This window comes from Saccoglossus kowalevskii, chromosome 1 (assembly GCF_978046115.1).
Source record: "Saccoglossus kowalevskii chromosome 1, keSacKowa6.1, whole genome shotgun sequence".
NCBI lineage: Eukaryota > Metazoa > Hemichordata > Enteropneusta > Harrimaniidae > Saccoglossus > Saccoglossus kowalevskii.
The window spans coordinates 45,749,063-45,766,072 of record NC_140641.1 but is presented as its reverse complement, the minus strand read 5'-3'; positions in this window follow the sequence as shown (position 1 = coordinate 45,766,072).

Sequence of the window (17,010 nt, the reverse complement as noted above, 5' to 3'; positions counted from 1 at the left end):
GAGACTTAGCCGTGGCAATACATAATCCCTGTCGCTGTTCTGAGACTTAGCCGTGGCAGAGCATAATCCCTGTCGCTGTTCTGAGACTTAACCGTGGCAATACATAATCCCTGTCGCTGTTCTGAGACTTAGCCGTGGCAATACATAATCGCCGTCGCTGTTCCGAGACTTAACCGTGGCAATACATAATCCCTGTCGCTGTTCTGAGACTTAGCCGTGGCAATACATAATCGCCGTCGCTGTTCCGAGACTTAACCGTGGCAATACATAATCCCTGTCGCTGTTCTGAGACTTAGCCGTGGCAATACATAATCCCTGTCGCTGTTCTGAGACTTAATCGTGGCAATACATAATCCCTGTTGCTGTTCTGCGACTTAACCGTGGCAATACATAATCTCTGTCGCTGTTCTGAGACTTAACCGTGGCAATACATAATCTCTGTCGCTGTTCTGAGACTTAACCGTGGCAATACATAATCCCTGTCGCTGTTCTGAGACTTAGCCGTGGCAATACATAATCCATGTCGCTGTTCTGAGACTTAGCCGTGGCAATACATAATCCCTGTCGCTGTTCTGAGACTTAGCCGTGGCAATACATAATCCCTGTCGCTGTTCTGAGACTTAACCATGGCAATACATAATCCCTGTCGCTGTTCTGAGACTTAGCCGTGGCAATACATAATCCCTGTCGCTGTTCTGAGATTTAACCGTGGCAATACATAATCCCTGTCGCTGTTCTGAGACTTAGCCGTGGCAATACATAATCTCTGTCGCTGTTCTGAGACTTAACCGTGGCAATACATAATCCCTGTCGCTGTTCTGAGACTTAGCCGTGGCAATACATAATCCATGTCGCTGTTCTGAGACTTAGCCGTGGCAATACATAATCCCTGTCGCTGTTCTGAGACTTAGCCGTGGCAATACATAATCCCTGTCGCTGTTCTGAGACTTAACCGTGGCAATACATAATCCCTGTCGCTGTTCTGAGACTTAGCCATGGCAATACATAATCCCTGTTGCTGTTCTGAGACTTAGCCGTGGCAATACATAATCCCTGTCGCTGTTCTGAGATTTAACCGTGGCAATACATAATCCCTGTCGCTGTTCTGAGACTTAACCATGGCAATACATAATCTCTGTTGCTGTTCTGAGACTTAACCGTGGCAATACATAATCCCTGTCGCTGTTCTGAGACTTAGTCGTGGCAATACATAATCCCTGTCGCTGTTCTGAGACTTAGCCGTGGCAATACATAATCCCTGTCGCTGTTCTGAGACTTAGCCATGGCAATACATAATCCCTGTCGCTGTTCTGAGAATTAACCGTGGCAATACATAATCTCTGTCTCTGTTCTGAGACTTAGCCGTGGCAATACATAATCCCTGTCGCTGTTCTGAGACTTAGCCATGGCAATACATAATCCCTGTCGCTGTTCTGAGAATTAACCGTGGCAATACATAATCTCTGTCGCTGTTCTGAGACTTAGCCGTGGCAATACATAATCTCTGTCGCTGTTCTGAGACTTAACCGTGGCAATACATAATCCCTGTCGCTGTTCTGAGACTTAGCCGTGGCAATACATAATCCATGTCGCTGTTCTGAGACTTAGCCGTGGCAATACATAATCCCTGTCGCTGTTCTGAGACTTAGCCGTGGCAATACATAATCCCTGTCGCTGTTCTGAGACTTAACCGTGGCAATACATAATCCCTGTCGCTGTTCTGAGACTTAGCCATGGCAATACATAATCCCTGTTGCTGTTCTGAGACTTAGCCGTGGCAATACATAATCCCTGTCGCTGTTCTGAGATTTAACCGTGGCAATACATAATCCCTGTCGCTGTTCTGAGACTTAACCATGGCAATACATAATCTCTGTTGCTGTTCTGAGACTTAACCGTGGCAATACATAATCCCTGTCGCTGTTCTGAGACTTAGTCGTGGCAATACATAATCCCTGTCGCTGTTCTGAGACTTAGCCGTGGCAATACATAATCCCTGTCGCTGTTCTGAGACTTAGCCATGGCAATACATAATCCCTGTCGCTGTTCTGAGAATTAACCGTGGCAATACATAATCTCTGTCTCTGTTCTGAGACTTAGCCGTGGCAATACATAATCCCTATCGCTGTTCTGAGACTTAACCATGGCAATACATAATCCCTGTCGCTGTTCTGAGATTTAGCCATGGCAATACATAATCCCTGTCGCTGTTCTGAGACTTAGCCGTGGCAATACATAATCCCTATCGCTGTTCTGAGACTTAACCGTGGCAATACATAATCCCTGTCGCTGTTCTGAGATTTAGCCATGGCAATACATAATCCCTGTCGCTGTTCTGAGACTTAACCGTGGCAATACGTAATCCCTGTCGCTGTTCTGAGACTTAACCATGGCAATACATAATCCCTGTCGCTGTTCTGAGACTTAACTGAGGCAATACATAATCCCTGTCGCTGTTCTGAGACTTAACCGTGGCAATACAAAATCCCTGTCGCTGTTCTGAGACTTAGCCGTGGCAATACATAATCCATGTCGCTGTTCTGAGACTTAACCGGGGCAATACATAATCCCTGTTGCTGTTCTGCGACTTAACCATGGCAATACATAATCTCTGTCGCTGTTCTTAGACTTAACCGTGGCAATACATAATCCCTGTCACTGTTCTGAGACTTAGCCATGGCAATACATAATCCATGTCGCTGTTCTGAGACTTAGCTGTGGCAATACATAATCCCTGTCGCTGTTCTGAGACTTAGCCGTGGCAATACATAATCCCTGACGCTGTTCTGAGACTTAGCCATGGCAATACATAATCCCTGTCACTGTTCAGAGACTTAGCCGTTGCAATACATAATCCCTGTCACTGTTCTGAGACTTAACCGTGGCAATACATAATCTCTGTCGCGGTTCTGAGACTTAGCCGTGGCAATACATAATCCCTGTCGCTGTTCTGAGACTTAGCCGTGGCAATACATAATCCCTGTCGCTGTTCTGAGACTTAGCCATGGCAATGCATAATCGCTGTCGCTTTTCTGAGACTTAGCCATGGCAATACATAATCCCTGTCGCTGTTCTGAGACTTAACCGTGGCAATACATAATCCCTGTCGCTGTTCTGAGACTTAACCGTGGCAAAACATAATCCCTGTCGCTGTTCTGAGACTTAGCCATGGCAATACATGATCCCTGTCGCTGTTCTGAGACTTAACCGTGGCAATACATAATCCCTGTTGCTGTTCTGAGACTTAGCCGTGGCAATACATAATCCATGTCGCTGTTCTGAGACTTAACCGCGGCAATACATAATCCCTGTCGCTGTTCTGAGACTTAACCGTGGCAATACATAATCTCTGTCGCTGTTCTGAGACTTAGCGGTGGCAATACATAATCCCTGTCACTGTTCCGAGACTTAACCGTGGCAATACATAATCCCTGTCGCTGTTCTGAGACTTAACCGTGGCAATACATAATCTCTGTCGCTGTTCTTAGACTTAGCCGTGGCAATACATAATCCCTGTCGCTGTTCTGAGACTTAGCCGTGGCAATACATAATCCCTGTCGCTGTTCTGAGACTTAACCATGGCAATACATAATCTCTGTCGCTGTTCTGAGACTTAACCGTGGCAATACAAAATCCCTGTCGCTGTTCTGAGACTTAGCCGTGGCAATACATAATCCCTGTCGCTGTTCTGAGACTTTACCGGGGCAATACATAATCCCTGTTGCTGTTCTGCGACTTAACCATGGCAATACATAATCTCTGTCGCTGTTCTGAGACTTAACCGTGGCAATACATAATCCCTGTCGCTGTTCTGAGACTTAACCGTGGCAATACATAATCCCTGTCGCTGTTCTGAGACTTAACCGTGGCAATACATAATCCCTGTCGCTGTTCTGAGACTTAGCCGTGGCAATACATAATCCCTGTCGCTGTTCTGAGACTTAGCCGTGGCAGAGCATAATCCCTGTCGCTGTTCTGAGACTTAACCGTGGCAATACATAATCCCTGTCGCTGTTCTGAGACTTAGCCGTGGCAATACATAATCGCCGTCGCTGTTCCGAGACTTAACCGTGGCAATACATAATCCCTGTCGCTGTTCTGAGACTTAGCCGTGGCAATACATAATCGCCGTCGCTGTTCCGAGACTTAACCGTGGCAATACATAATCCCTGTCGCTGTTCTGAGACTTAGCCGTGGCAATACATAATCCCTGTCGCTGTTCTGAGACTTAATCGTGGCAATACATAATCCCTGTTGCTGTTCTGCGACTTAACCGTGGCAATACATAATCTCTGTCGCTGTTCTGAGACTTAACCGTGGCAATACATAATCTCTGTCGCTGTTCTGAGACTTAACCGTGGCAATACATAATCCCTGTCGCTGTTCTGAGACTTAGCCGTGGCAATACATAATCCATGTCGCTGTTCTGAGACTTAGCCGTGGCAATACATAATCCCTGTCGCTGTTCTGAGACTTAGCCGTGGCAATACATAATCCCTGTCGCTGTTCTGAGACTTAACCGTGGCAATACATAATCCCTGTCGCTGTTCTGAGACTTAGCCGTGGCAATACATAATCCCTGTCGCTGTTCTGAGATTTAACCATGGCAATACATAATCCCTGTCGCTGTTCTGAGACTTAACCGTGGCAATACATAATCTCTGTTGCTGTTCTGAGACTTAACCGTGGCAATACATAATCCCTGTCGCTGTTCTGAGACTTAGTCGTGGCAATACATAATCCCTGTCGCTGTTCTGAGACTTAGCCGTGGCAATACATAATCCCTGTCGCTGTTCTGAGACTTAGCCGTGGCAATACATAATCCCTGTCGCTGTTCTGAGAATTAACCGTGGCAATACATAATCTCTGTCGCTGTTCTGAGACTTAGCCGTGGCAATACATAATCTCTGTCGCTGTTCTGAGACTTAACCGTGGCAATACATAATCCCTGTCGCTGTTCTGAGACTTAGCCGTGGCAATACATAATCCATGTCGCTGTTCTGAGACTTAGCCGTGGCAATACATAATCCCTGTCGCTGTTCTGAGACTTAACCGTGGCAATACATAATCCCTGTCGCTGTTCTGAGACTTAGCCATGGCAATACATAATCCCTGTTGCTGTTCTGAGACTTAGCCGTGGCAATACATAATCCCTGTCGCTGTTCTGAGATTTAACCATGGCAATACATAATCCCTGTCGCTGTTCTGAGACTTAACCGTGGTAATACATAATCTCTGTTGCTGTTCTGAGACTTAACCGTGGCAATACATAATCCCTGTCGCTGTTCTGAGACTTAGTCGTGGCAATACATAATCCCTGTCGCTGTTCTGAGACTTAGCCGTGGCAATACATAATCCCTGTCGCTGTTCTGAGACTTAGCCATGGCAATACATAATCCCTGTTGCTGTTCTGAGACTTAGCCGTGGCAATACATAATCCCTGTCGCTGTTCTGAGATTTAACCGTGGCAATACATAATCCCTGTCGCTGTTCTGAGACTTAACCGTGGCAATACATAATCTCTGTTGCTGTTCTGAGACTTAACCGTGGCAATACATAATCCCTGTCGCTGTTCTGAGACTTAGTCGTGGCAATACATAATCCCTGTCGCTGTTCTGAGACTTAGCCGTGGCAATACATAATCCAAGTCGCTGTTCTGAGATTTAGCCATGGCAATACATAATCCCTGTCGCTGTCCTGAGACTTAACCGTGGCAATACGTAATCCCTGTCGCTGTTCTGAGACTTAACCATGGCAATACATAATCCCTGTCGCTGTTCTGAGACTTAACTGAGGCAATACATAATCCCTGTCGCTGTTCTGAGACTTAACCGTGGCAATACAAAATCCCTGTCGCTGTTCTGAGACTTAGCCGTGGCAATACATAATCCATGTCGCTGTTCTGAGACTTAACCGGGGCAATACATAATCCCTGTTGCTGTTCTTCGACTTAACCATGGCAATACATAATCTCTGTCGCTGTTCTGAGACTTAGCCGTGGCAATACATAATCCCTATCGCTGTTCTGAGACTTAACCATGGCAATACATAATCCCTGTCGCTGTTCTGAGATTTAGCCATGGCAATACATAATCCCTGTCGCTGTTCTGAGACTTAGCCGTGGCAATACATAATCCCTATCGCTGTTCTGAGACTTAACCGTGGCAATACATAATCCCTGTCGCTGTTCTGAGATTTAGCCATGGCAATACATAATCCCTGTCGCTGTTCTGAGACTTAACCGTGGCAATACGTAATCCCTGTCGCTGTTCTGAGACTTAACCATGGCAATACATAATCCCTGTCGCTGTTCTGAGACTTAACTGAGGCAATACATAATCCCTGTCGCTGTTCTGAGACTTAACCGTGGCAATACAAAATCCCTGTCGCTGTTCTGAGACTTAGCCGTGGCAATACATAATCCGTGTCGCTGTTCTGAGACTTAACCGGGGCAATACATAATCCCTGTTGTTGTTCTGCGACTTAACCATGGCAATACATAATCTCTGTCGCTGTTCTGAGACTTAACCGTGGCAATACATAATCCCTGTCACTGTTCTGAGACTTAGCCATGGCAATACATAATCCATGTCGCTGTTCTGAGACTTAGCTGTGGCAATACATAATCCCTGTCGCTGTTCTGAGACTTAGCCGTGGCAATACATAATCCCTGACGCTGTTCTGAGACTTAGCCATGGCAATACATAATCCCTGTCACTGTTCTTAGACTTAGCCGTGGCAATACATAATCCCTGTCGCTGTTCTGAGACTTAGCCGTGGCAATACATAATCCCTGTCGCTGTTCTGAGACTTAACCATGGCAATACATAATCTCTGTCGCTGTTCTGAGACTTAACCGTGGCAATACAAAATCCCTGTCGCTGTTCTGAGACTTAGCCGTGGCAATACATAATCCCTGTCGCTGTTCTGAGACTTAACCGGGGCAATACATAATCCCTGTTGCTGTTCTGCGACTTAACCATGGCAATACATAATCTCTGTCGCTGTTCTGAGACTTAACCGTGGCAATACATAATCCCTGTCGCTGTTCTGAGACTTAACCGTGGCAATACATAATCCCTGTCGCTGTTCTGAGACTTAACCGTGGCAATACATAATCCCTGTCGCTGTTCTGAGACTTAGCCGTGGCAATACATAATCCCTGTCGCTGTTCAGAGACTTAGCCGTGGCAGAGCATAATCCCTGTCGCTGTTCTGAGACTTAACCATGGCAATACATAATCCCTGTCGCTGTTCTGAGACTTAGCCATGGCAATACATAATCGCCGTCGCTGTTCCGAGACTTAACCGTGGCAATACATAATCCCTGTCGCTGTTCTGAGACTTAGCCGTGGCAATACATAATCGCCGTCGCTGTTCCGAGACTTAACCGTGGCAATACATAATCCCTGTCGCTGTTCTGAGACTTAGCCGTGGCAATACATAATCCCTGTCGCTGTTCTGAGACTTAATCGTGGCAATACATAATCCTTGTTGCTGTTCTGCGACTTAACCGTGGCAATACATAATCTCTGTCGCTGTTCTGAGACTTAACCGTGGCAATACATAATCTCTGTCGCTGTTCTGAGACTTAACCGTGGCAATACATAATCCCTGTCGCTGTTCTGAGACTTAGCCGTGGCAATACATAATCCATGTCGCTGTTCTGAGACTTAGCCGTGGCAATACATAATCCCTGTCGCTGTTCTGAGACTTAGCCGTGGCAATACATAATCCCTGTCGCTGTTCTGAGACTTAACCGTGGCAATACATAATCCCTGTCGCTGTTCTGAGACTTAGCCGTGGCAATACATAATCCCTGTCGCTGTTCTGAGATTTAACCATGGCAATACATAATCCCTGTCGCTGTTCTGAGACTTAACCGTGGCAATACATAATCTCTGTTGCTGTTCTGAGACTTAACCGTGGCAATACATAATCCCTGTCGCTGTTCTGAGACTTAGTCGTGGCAATACATAATCCCTGTCGCTGTTCTGAGACTTAGCCGTGGCAATACATAATCCCTGTCGCTGTTCTGAGACTTAGCCGTGGCAATACATAATCCCTGTCGCTGTTCTGAGAATTAACCGTGGCAATACATAATCTCTGTCGCTGTTCTGAGACTTAGCCGTGGCAATACATAATCTCTGTCGCTGTTCTGAGACTTAACCGTGGCAATACATAATCCCTGTCGCTGTTCTGAGACTTAGCCGTGGCAATACATAATCCATGTCGCTGTTCTGAGACTTAGCCGTGGCAATACATAATCCCTGTCGCTGTTCTGAGACTTAACCGTGGCAATACATAATCCCTGTCGCTGTTCTGAGACTTAGCCATGGCAATACATAATCCCTGTTGCTGTTCTGAGACTTAGCCGTGGCAATACATAATCCCTGTCGCTGTTCTGAGATTTAACCATGGCAATACATAATCCCTGTCGCTGTTCTGAGACTTAACCGTGGCAATACATAATCTCTGTTGCTGTTCTGAGACTTAACCGTGGCAATACATAATCCCTGTCGCTGTTCTGAGACTTAGTCGTGGCAATACATAATCCCTGTCGCTGTTCTGAGACTTAGCCGTGGCAATACATAATCCCTGTCGCTGTTCTGAGACTTAGCCATGGCAATACATAATCCCTGTTGCTGTTCTGAGACTTAGCCGTGGCAATACATAATCCCTGTCGCTGTTCTGAGATTTAACCGTGGCAATACATAATCCCTGTCGCTGTTCTGAGACTTAACCGTGGCAATACATAATCGCTGTTGCTGTTCTGAGACTTAACCGTGGCAATACATAATCCCTGTCGCTGTTCTGAGACTTAGTCGTGGCAATACATAATCCCTGTCGCTGTTCTGAGACTTAGCCGTGGCAATACATAATCCAAGTCGCTGTTCTGAGATTTAGCCATGGCAATACATAATCCCTGTCGCTGTTCTGAGACTTAACCGTGGCAATACGTAATCCCTGTCGCTGTTCTGAGACTTAACCATGGCAATACATAATCCCTGTCGCTGTTCTGAGACTTAACTGAGGCAATACATAATCCCTGTCGCTGTTCTGAGACTTAACCGTGGCAATACAAAATCCCTGTCGCTGTTCTGAGACTTAGCCGTGGCAATACATAATCCATGTCGCTGTTCTGAGACTTAACCGGGGCAATACATAATCCCTGTTGCTGTTCTGCGACTTAACCATGGCAATACATAATCTCTGTCGCTGTTCTGAGACTTAACCGTGGCAATACATAATCCCTGTCACTGTTCTGAGACTTAGCCATGGCAATACATAATCCATGTCGCTGTTCTGAGACTTAGCTGTGGTAATACATAATCCCTGTCGCTGTTCTGAGACTTAGTCGTGGCAATACATAATCCCTGACGCTGTTCTGAGACTTAGCCATGGCAATACATAATCCCTGTCACTGTTCTGAGACTTAGCCGTTGCAATACATAATCCCTGTCACTGTTCTGAGACTTAACCGTGGCAATACATAATCTCTGTCGCGGTTCTGAGACTTAGCCGTGGCAATACATAATCCCTGTCGCTGTTCTGAGACTTAGCCGTGGCAATACATAATCCCTGTCGCTGTTCTGAGACTTAGCCATGGCAATGCATAATCGCTGTCGCTTTTCTGAGACTTAGCCATGGCAATACATAATCCCTGTCGCTGTTCTGAGACTTAACCGTGGCAATACATAATCCCTGTCGCTGTTCTGAGACTTAGCCATGGCAATACATGATCCCTGTCGCTGTTCTGAGACTTAACCGTGGCAATACATAATCCCTGTTGCTGTTCTGAGACTTAGCCGTGGCAATACATAATCCATGTCGCTGTTCTGAGACTTAACCGTGGCAATACATAATCCCTGTCGCTGTTCTGAGACTTAACAGTGGCAATACATAATCTCTGTCGCTGTTCTGAGACTTAGCCGTGGAAATACATAATCCCTGTCACTGTTCCGAGACTTAACCGTGGCAATACATAATCCCTGTCGCTGTTCTGAGACTTAACCGTGGCAATACATAATCTCTGTCGCTGTTCTTAGACTTAGCCGTGGCAATACATAATCCCTGTCGCTGTTCTGAGACTTAGCCGTGGCAATACATAATCCCTGTCGCTGTTCTGAGACTTAACCGTGGCAATACATAATCTCTGTCGCTGTTCTGAGACTTAACCGTGGCAATACAAAATCCCTGTCGCTGTTCTGAGACTTAGCCGTGGCAATACATAATCCCTGTCGCTGTTCTGAGACTTAACCGGGGCAATACATAATCCCTGTTGCTGTTCTGCGACTTAACCATGGCAATACATAATCTCTGTCGCTGTTTTGAGACTTAACTGTGGCAATACATAATCCCTGTCACTGTTCTGAGACTTAGCCATGGCAATACATAATCCCTGTCGCTGTTCTGAGACTTAGCCGTGGCAATACATAATCCCTGTCGCTGTTCTGAGACTTAGCCATGGCAATACATAATCCCTGTCGCTGTTCTGAGACTTAGCCATGGCAATACATGATCCCTGTCGCTGTTCTGAGACTTAACCGTGGCAATACATAATCCCTGTTGCTGTTCTGAGACTTAGCCGTGGCAATACAAAATCCATGTCGCTGTTCTGAGACTTAACCGTGGCAATACATAATCCCTGTCGCTGTTCTGAGACTTAACCGTGGCAATACATAATCTCTGTCGCTGTTCTGAGACTTAGCCGTGGCAATACATAATCCCTGTCACTGTTCCGAGACTTAACCGTGGCAATACATAATCTCTGTCGCTGTTCTGAGACTTAACCGTGGCAATACATAATCCCTGTCGCTGTTCTTAGACTTAGCCATGGCAATACATAATCCCTGTCGCTGTTCTGAGACTTAGCCGTGGCAATACATAATCCCTGTCGCTGTTCTGAGACTTAACCGTGGCAATACATAATCTCTGTCGCTGTTCTGAGACTTAGCCGTGGCAATACATAATCCCTGTTGCTGTTCTGAGACTTAGCCGTGGCAATACATAATCCTTATCGCCTTTCTGAGACTTAACCGTGGAAATACATAATCCCTGTCGCTGTTCTGAGATTTAGCCATGGCAATACGTAATCCCTGTCGCTATTCTGAGACTTAGCCGTGGCAATACATAATCCCTATCGCTGTTCTGAGATTAACCGTGGCAATACATAATCCCTGTCGCTGTTCTGAGATTTAGCCATGGCAATACATAATCCCTGTCGCTGTTCTGAGACTTAACCGTGGCAATACATAATCCCTGTCGCTTTTCTGAGACTTAACCATGGCAATACATAATCCCTGTCGCTGTTCTGAGACTTAGCCGTGGCAATACATAATCCCTGTCGCTGTTCTGAGACTTAGCCGTGGCAATACATAATCCCTGTCGCTGTTCTAAGACTTAACCATGGCAATACATAATCCCTGTCGCTGTTCTGAGACTTAGCTATGGCAATACATAATCCCTGTCGCTGTTCTGAGACTTAGCCGTGGCAATACATAATCCCTGTCACTGTTTTGAGACTTAGCCATGGCAATACATAATCCCTGTCGCTTTTCTGAGACTTAACCGTGGCAATACATAATCCCTGTCGCTGTTCTGAGACTTAACCGTGGCAAAACATAATCCCTGTCGCTGTTCTGAGACTTAGCCATGGCAATACATGATCCCTGTCGCTGTTCTGAGACTTAACCGTGGCAATACCTAATTCCTATTGCTGTTCTGAGACTTAGCCGTGGCAATACATAATCCCTGTCGCTGTTCTGAGACTTAACCGTGGCAATAGATAATCCCTGTCGCTGTTTTGAGACTTAACCGTGGCAATACATAATCTCTGTCGCTGTTCTGAGACTTAGCCGTGGCAATACATAATCCCTGTCGCTGTTCCGAGACTTAACCGTGGCAATACATAATCCCTGTCGCTGTTCTGAGACTTAACCGTGGCAATACATAATCCCTGTCGCTGTTCTGAGAATTAGCCGTGGCAATACAAGATCCCTGTCGCTGTTCAGAGACTTAACCGTGGCAATACATAATCCCTGTTGCTGTTCTGAGACTTAGCCATGGCAATACATAATCCCAGTCGCTGTTCTGAGACTTAACCGTGGCAATACATAATCCCTGTCGCTGTTCTGAGACTTAACCGTGGCAATACATAATCCCTGTCGCTGTTCCGAGACTTAACAGTGGCAATACATAATCCCTGTCGCTGTTCTGAGACTTAACCATGGCAATACATAATCCCTTTCGCTGTTCTGAGACTTAGCCGTGGCAATACATGATCCCTGTCGCTGTTCTGAGACTTAACCGTGGCAATACATAATCCCTGTCGCTGTTCTGAGACTTAGCCGTGGCAATACATAATCCCTGTCGCTGTTCTGAGACTTAACCGTGGCAATACATAATCCCTGTTGCTGTTCTGCGACTTAACCATGGCAATACATAATCTCTGTCGCTGTTCTGAGACTTAACCGTGGCAATACATAATCCCTGTCGCTGTTCTGAGACTTAGCCATGGCAATACATAATCCATGTCGCTGTTCTGAGACTTAGCCGTGGCAATACATAATCCCTGTCGCTGTTCTGAGAGTTAGCCGTGGCAATACATAATCCCTGTCGCTGTTCTGAGACTTAACCATGGCAAAACATAATCCCTGTCGCTGTTCTGAGACTTAGCCATGGCAATACATGATCCCTGTCGCTGTTCTGAGACTTAACCATGGCAATACATAATCCCTGTTGCTGTTCTGAGACTTAGCCGTGGCAATACATAATCCCTGTCGCTGTTCTGAGACTTAACCGTGGCAATTCATAATCCCTGTCCCTGTTCTGAGACTTAACCGTGGCAATACATAATCTCTGTCACTGTTCTGAGACTTAGCCGTGGCAATACATAATCCCTGTCGCTGATCCGAGACTTAACAGTGGCAATACATAATCCCTGTCGCTGTTCTGAGACTTAACCGTGGCAATACATAATCCCTGTCACTGTTCTGAGACTTAGCCGTGGCAATACATGATCGCTGTCGCTGTTCTGAGACTTAACCGTGGCAATACATAATCCCCGTTGCTGTTCTGAGACTTAGCCATGGCAATACATAATCCCTGTCGCTGTTCTGAGACTTAACCATGGCAATACATAATCACTGTCGCTGTTCTGAGACTTAACCGTGGCAATACATAATCTCTGTCGCTGTTCTGAGACTTAACCGTGGCAATACATAATCCCTGTCGCTGTTCTGAGACTTAGCCGTGGCAATACATAATCCCTGTCGCTGTTCTGAGACTTAGCCGTGGCAATACATAATCCCTGTCGCTGTTCTGAGACTTAGCCGTGGCAATACATAATCCCTGTTGCTGTTCTGAGACTTAGCCGTGGCAATACATAATCCTTATCGCCTTTCTGAGACTTAACCGTGGAAATACATAATCCCTGTCGCTGTTCTGAGATTTAGCCATGGCAATACATAATCCCTGTCGCTATTCTGAGACTTAACCGTGGCAATACATAATCTCTGTCGCTGTTCTGAGACTTAACCGTGGCAATACATAATCCCTGTCGCTGTTCTTAGACTTAGCCATGGCAATACATAATCCCTGTCGCTGTTCTGAGACTTAGCCATGGCAATACATAATCCCTGTCGCTGTTCTGAGACTTAACCATGGCAATACATAATCTCTGTCGCTGTTCTGAGACTTAGCCGTGGCAATACATAATCCCTGTTGCTGTTCTGAGACTTAGCCGTGGCAATACATAATCCTTATCGCCTTTCTGAGACTTAACCGTGGAAATACATAATCCCTGTCGCTGTTCTGAGATTTAGCCATGGCAATACATAATCCCTGTCGCTATTCTGAGACTTAGCCGTGGCAATACATAATTCCTATCGCTGTTCTGAGATTAACCGTGGCAATACATAATCCCTGTCGCTGTTCTGAGATTTAGCCATGGCAATACATAATCCCTGTCGCTGTTCTGAGACTTAACCGTGGCAATACATAATCCCTGTCGCTTTTCTGAGACTTAACCATGGCAATACATAATCCCTGTCGCTGTTCTGAGACTTAGCCGTGGCAATACATAATCCCTGTCGCTGTTCTGAGACTTAGCCGTGGCAATACATAATCCCTGTCGCTGTTCTAAGACTTAACCATGGCAATACATAATCCCTGTCGCTGTTCTGAGACTTAGCCGTGGCAATACATAATCCCTGTCGCTGTTCTGAGACTTAACCGTGGCAATTCATAATCCCTGTCGCTGTTCTGAGACTTAACCGTGGCAAAACATAATCCCTGTCGCTGTTCTGAGACTTAGCTATGGCAATACATGATCCCTGTCGCTGTTCTGAGACTTAACCGTGGCAATACCTAATTCCTATTGCTGTTCTGAGACTTAGCCGTGGCAATACATAATCCCTGTCGCTGTTCTGAGACTTAACCGTGGCAATAGATAATCCCTGTCGCTGTTTTGAGACTTAACCGTGGCAATACATAATCTCTGTCGCTGTTCTGAGACTTAGCCGTGGCAATACATAATCCCTGTCGCTGTTCCGAGACTTAACCGTGGCAATACATAATCCCTGTCGCTGTTCTGAGACTTAACCGTGGCAATACATAATCCCTGTCGCTGTTCTGAGAATTAGCCGTGGCAATACATAATCCCTGTCGCTGTTCTGAGACTTAACCGTGGCAATACATAATCCCTGTCGCTGTTCCGAGACTTAACAGTGGCAATACATAATCCCTGTCGCTGTTCTGAGACTTAACCATGGCAATACATAATCTCTGTCGCTGTTCTGAGACTTAGCCGTGGCAATACATGATCCCTGTCACTGTTCTGAGACTTAACCGTGGCAATACATAATCCCTGTCGCTGTTCTGAGACTTAGCCGTGGCAATACATAATCCCTGTCGCTGTTCTGAGACTTAACCGTGGCAATACATAATCCCTGTTGCTGTTCTGCGACTTAACCATGGCAATACATAATCTCTGTCGCTGTTCTGAGACTTAACCGTGGCAATACATAATCCCTGTCGCTGTTCTGAGACTTAGCCATGGCAATACATAATCCATGTCGCTGTTCTGAGACTTAGCCGTGGCAATACATAATCCCTGTCGCTGTTCTGAGACTTAGCCGTGGCAATACATAATCCCTGTCGCTGTTCTGAGACTTAACCGTGGCAAAACATAATCCCTGTCGCTGTTCTGAGACTTAGCCATGGCAATACATGATCCCTGTCGCTGTTCTGAGACTTAACCATGGCAATACATAATCCCTGTTGCTGTTCTGAGACTTAGCCGTGGCAATACATAATCTCTGTCGCTGTTCGGAGACTTAACCGTGGCAATTCATAATCCCTGTCGCTGTTCTGAGACTTAACCGTGGCAATACAATAATCTCTGTCACTGTTCTGAGACTTAGCCGTGGCAATACATAATCCCTGTCGCTGTTCCGAGACTTAACAGTGGCAATACATAATCCCTGTCGCTGTTCTGAGACTTAACCGTGGCAATACATAATCCCTGTCGCTGTTCTGAGACTTAGCCGTGGCAATACATGATCCCTGTCGCTGTTCTGAGACTTAACCGTGGCAATACATAATCCCCGTTGCTGTTCTGAGACTTAGCCATGGCAATACATAATCCCTGTCGCTGTTCTGAGACGTAACCATGGCAATACATAATCACTGTCGCTGTTCTGAGACTTAACCGTGGCAATACATAATCTCTGTCGCTGTTCTGAGACTTAACCGTGGCAATACATAATCCCTGTCGCTGTTCTGAGACTTAGCCGTGGCAATACATAATCCCTGTCGCTGTTCTGAGACTTAGCCGTGGCAATACATAATCCCTGTCGCTGTTCTGAGACTTAGCCGTGGCAATACATAATCCCTGTCGCTGTTCTGAGACTTAACCGTGGCAATACATAATCTCTGTCGCTGTTCTGAGACTTAGCCGTGGCAATACATAATCCCTGTTGCTGTTCTGAGACTTAGCCGTGGCAATACATTATCCCTATCGCTGTTCTGAGACTTAACCGTGGCAATACATAATCCTTGTCGCTGTTCTGAGATTTAGCCATGGCAATACATAATCCCTGTCGCTGTTCTGAGACTTAGCCGTGGCAATACATAATCCCTATCGCTGTTCTGAGACTTAACCGTGGCAATACATAATCCCTGTCGCTGTTCTGAGATTTTGCCATGGCAATACATAATCCCTGTCGCTGTTCTGAGACTTAACCATGGCAATACATAATCCCTGTCGCTTTTCTGAGACTTAACCATGTCAATACATAATCCCTGTCGCTGTTCTGAGACTTAGCCATGGCAATACATAATCCCTGTCGCTGTTCTGAGACTTAGCCGTGGCAATACATAATCCCTGTCGCTGTTCTGAGACTTAACCATGGCAATACATAATCCCTGTCACTGTTCTGAGACTTAGCCATGGCAATACATAATCTCTGTCGCTGTTCTGAGACTTAGCCATGGCAATACATAATCCCTGTCACTGTTCTGAGACTTAACCGTGGCAATACATAATCTCTGTCGCTGTTCTGAGAATTAGCCATGGCAATACATAATCCCTGTCGCTGTTCTGAGACTTAGCCGTGGCAATACATAATCCCTGTCGCTGTTCTGAGACTTAGCCATGGCAATACATAATCCCTGTCGCTGTTCTGAGATTTAACCGTGGCAAAACATAATCCCTGTCGCTGTTCTGAGACTTAGCCATGGCAATACATAATCCCTGTCGCTGTTCTGAGACTTAGCCGTGGCAATACATAATCCCTGTCGCTGTTCTGAGACTTAACCGTGGCAATACATAATCTCTGTCGCTGTTCTGAGACTTAGCCGTGGCAATACATAATCCCTTTTGCTGTTCTGAGACTTAGACATGGCAATACATAATCCCTATCGCTGTTCTGAGACTTAACCGTGGCAATACATAATCCTTGTCGCTGTTCTGAGATTTAGCCATGACAATACATAATTGCTGTCGCTG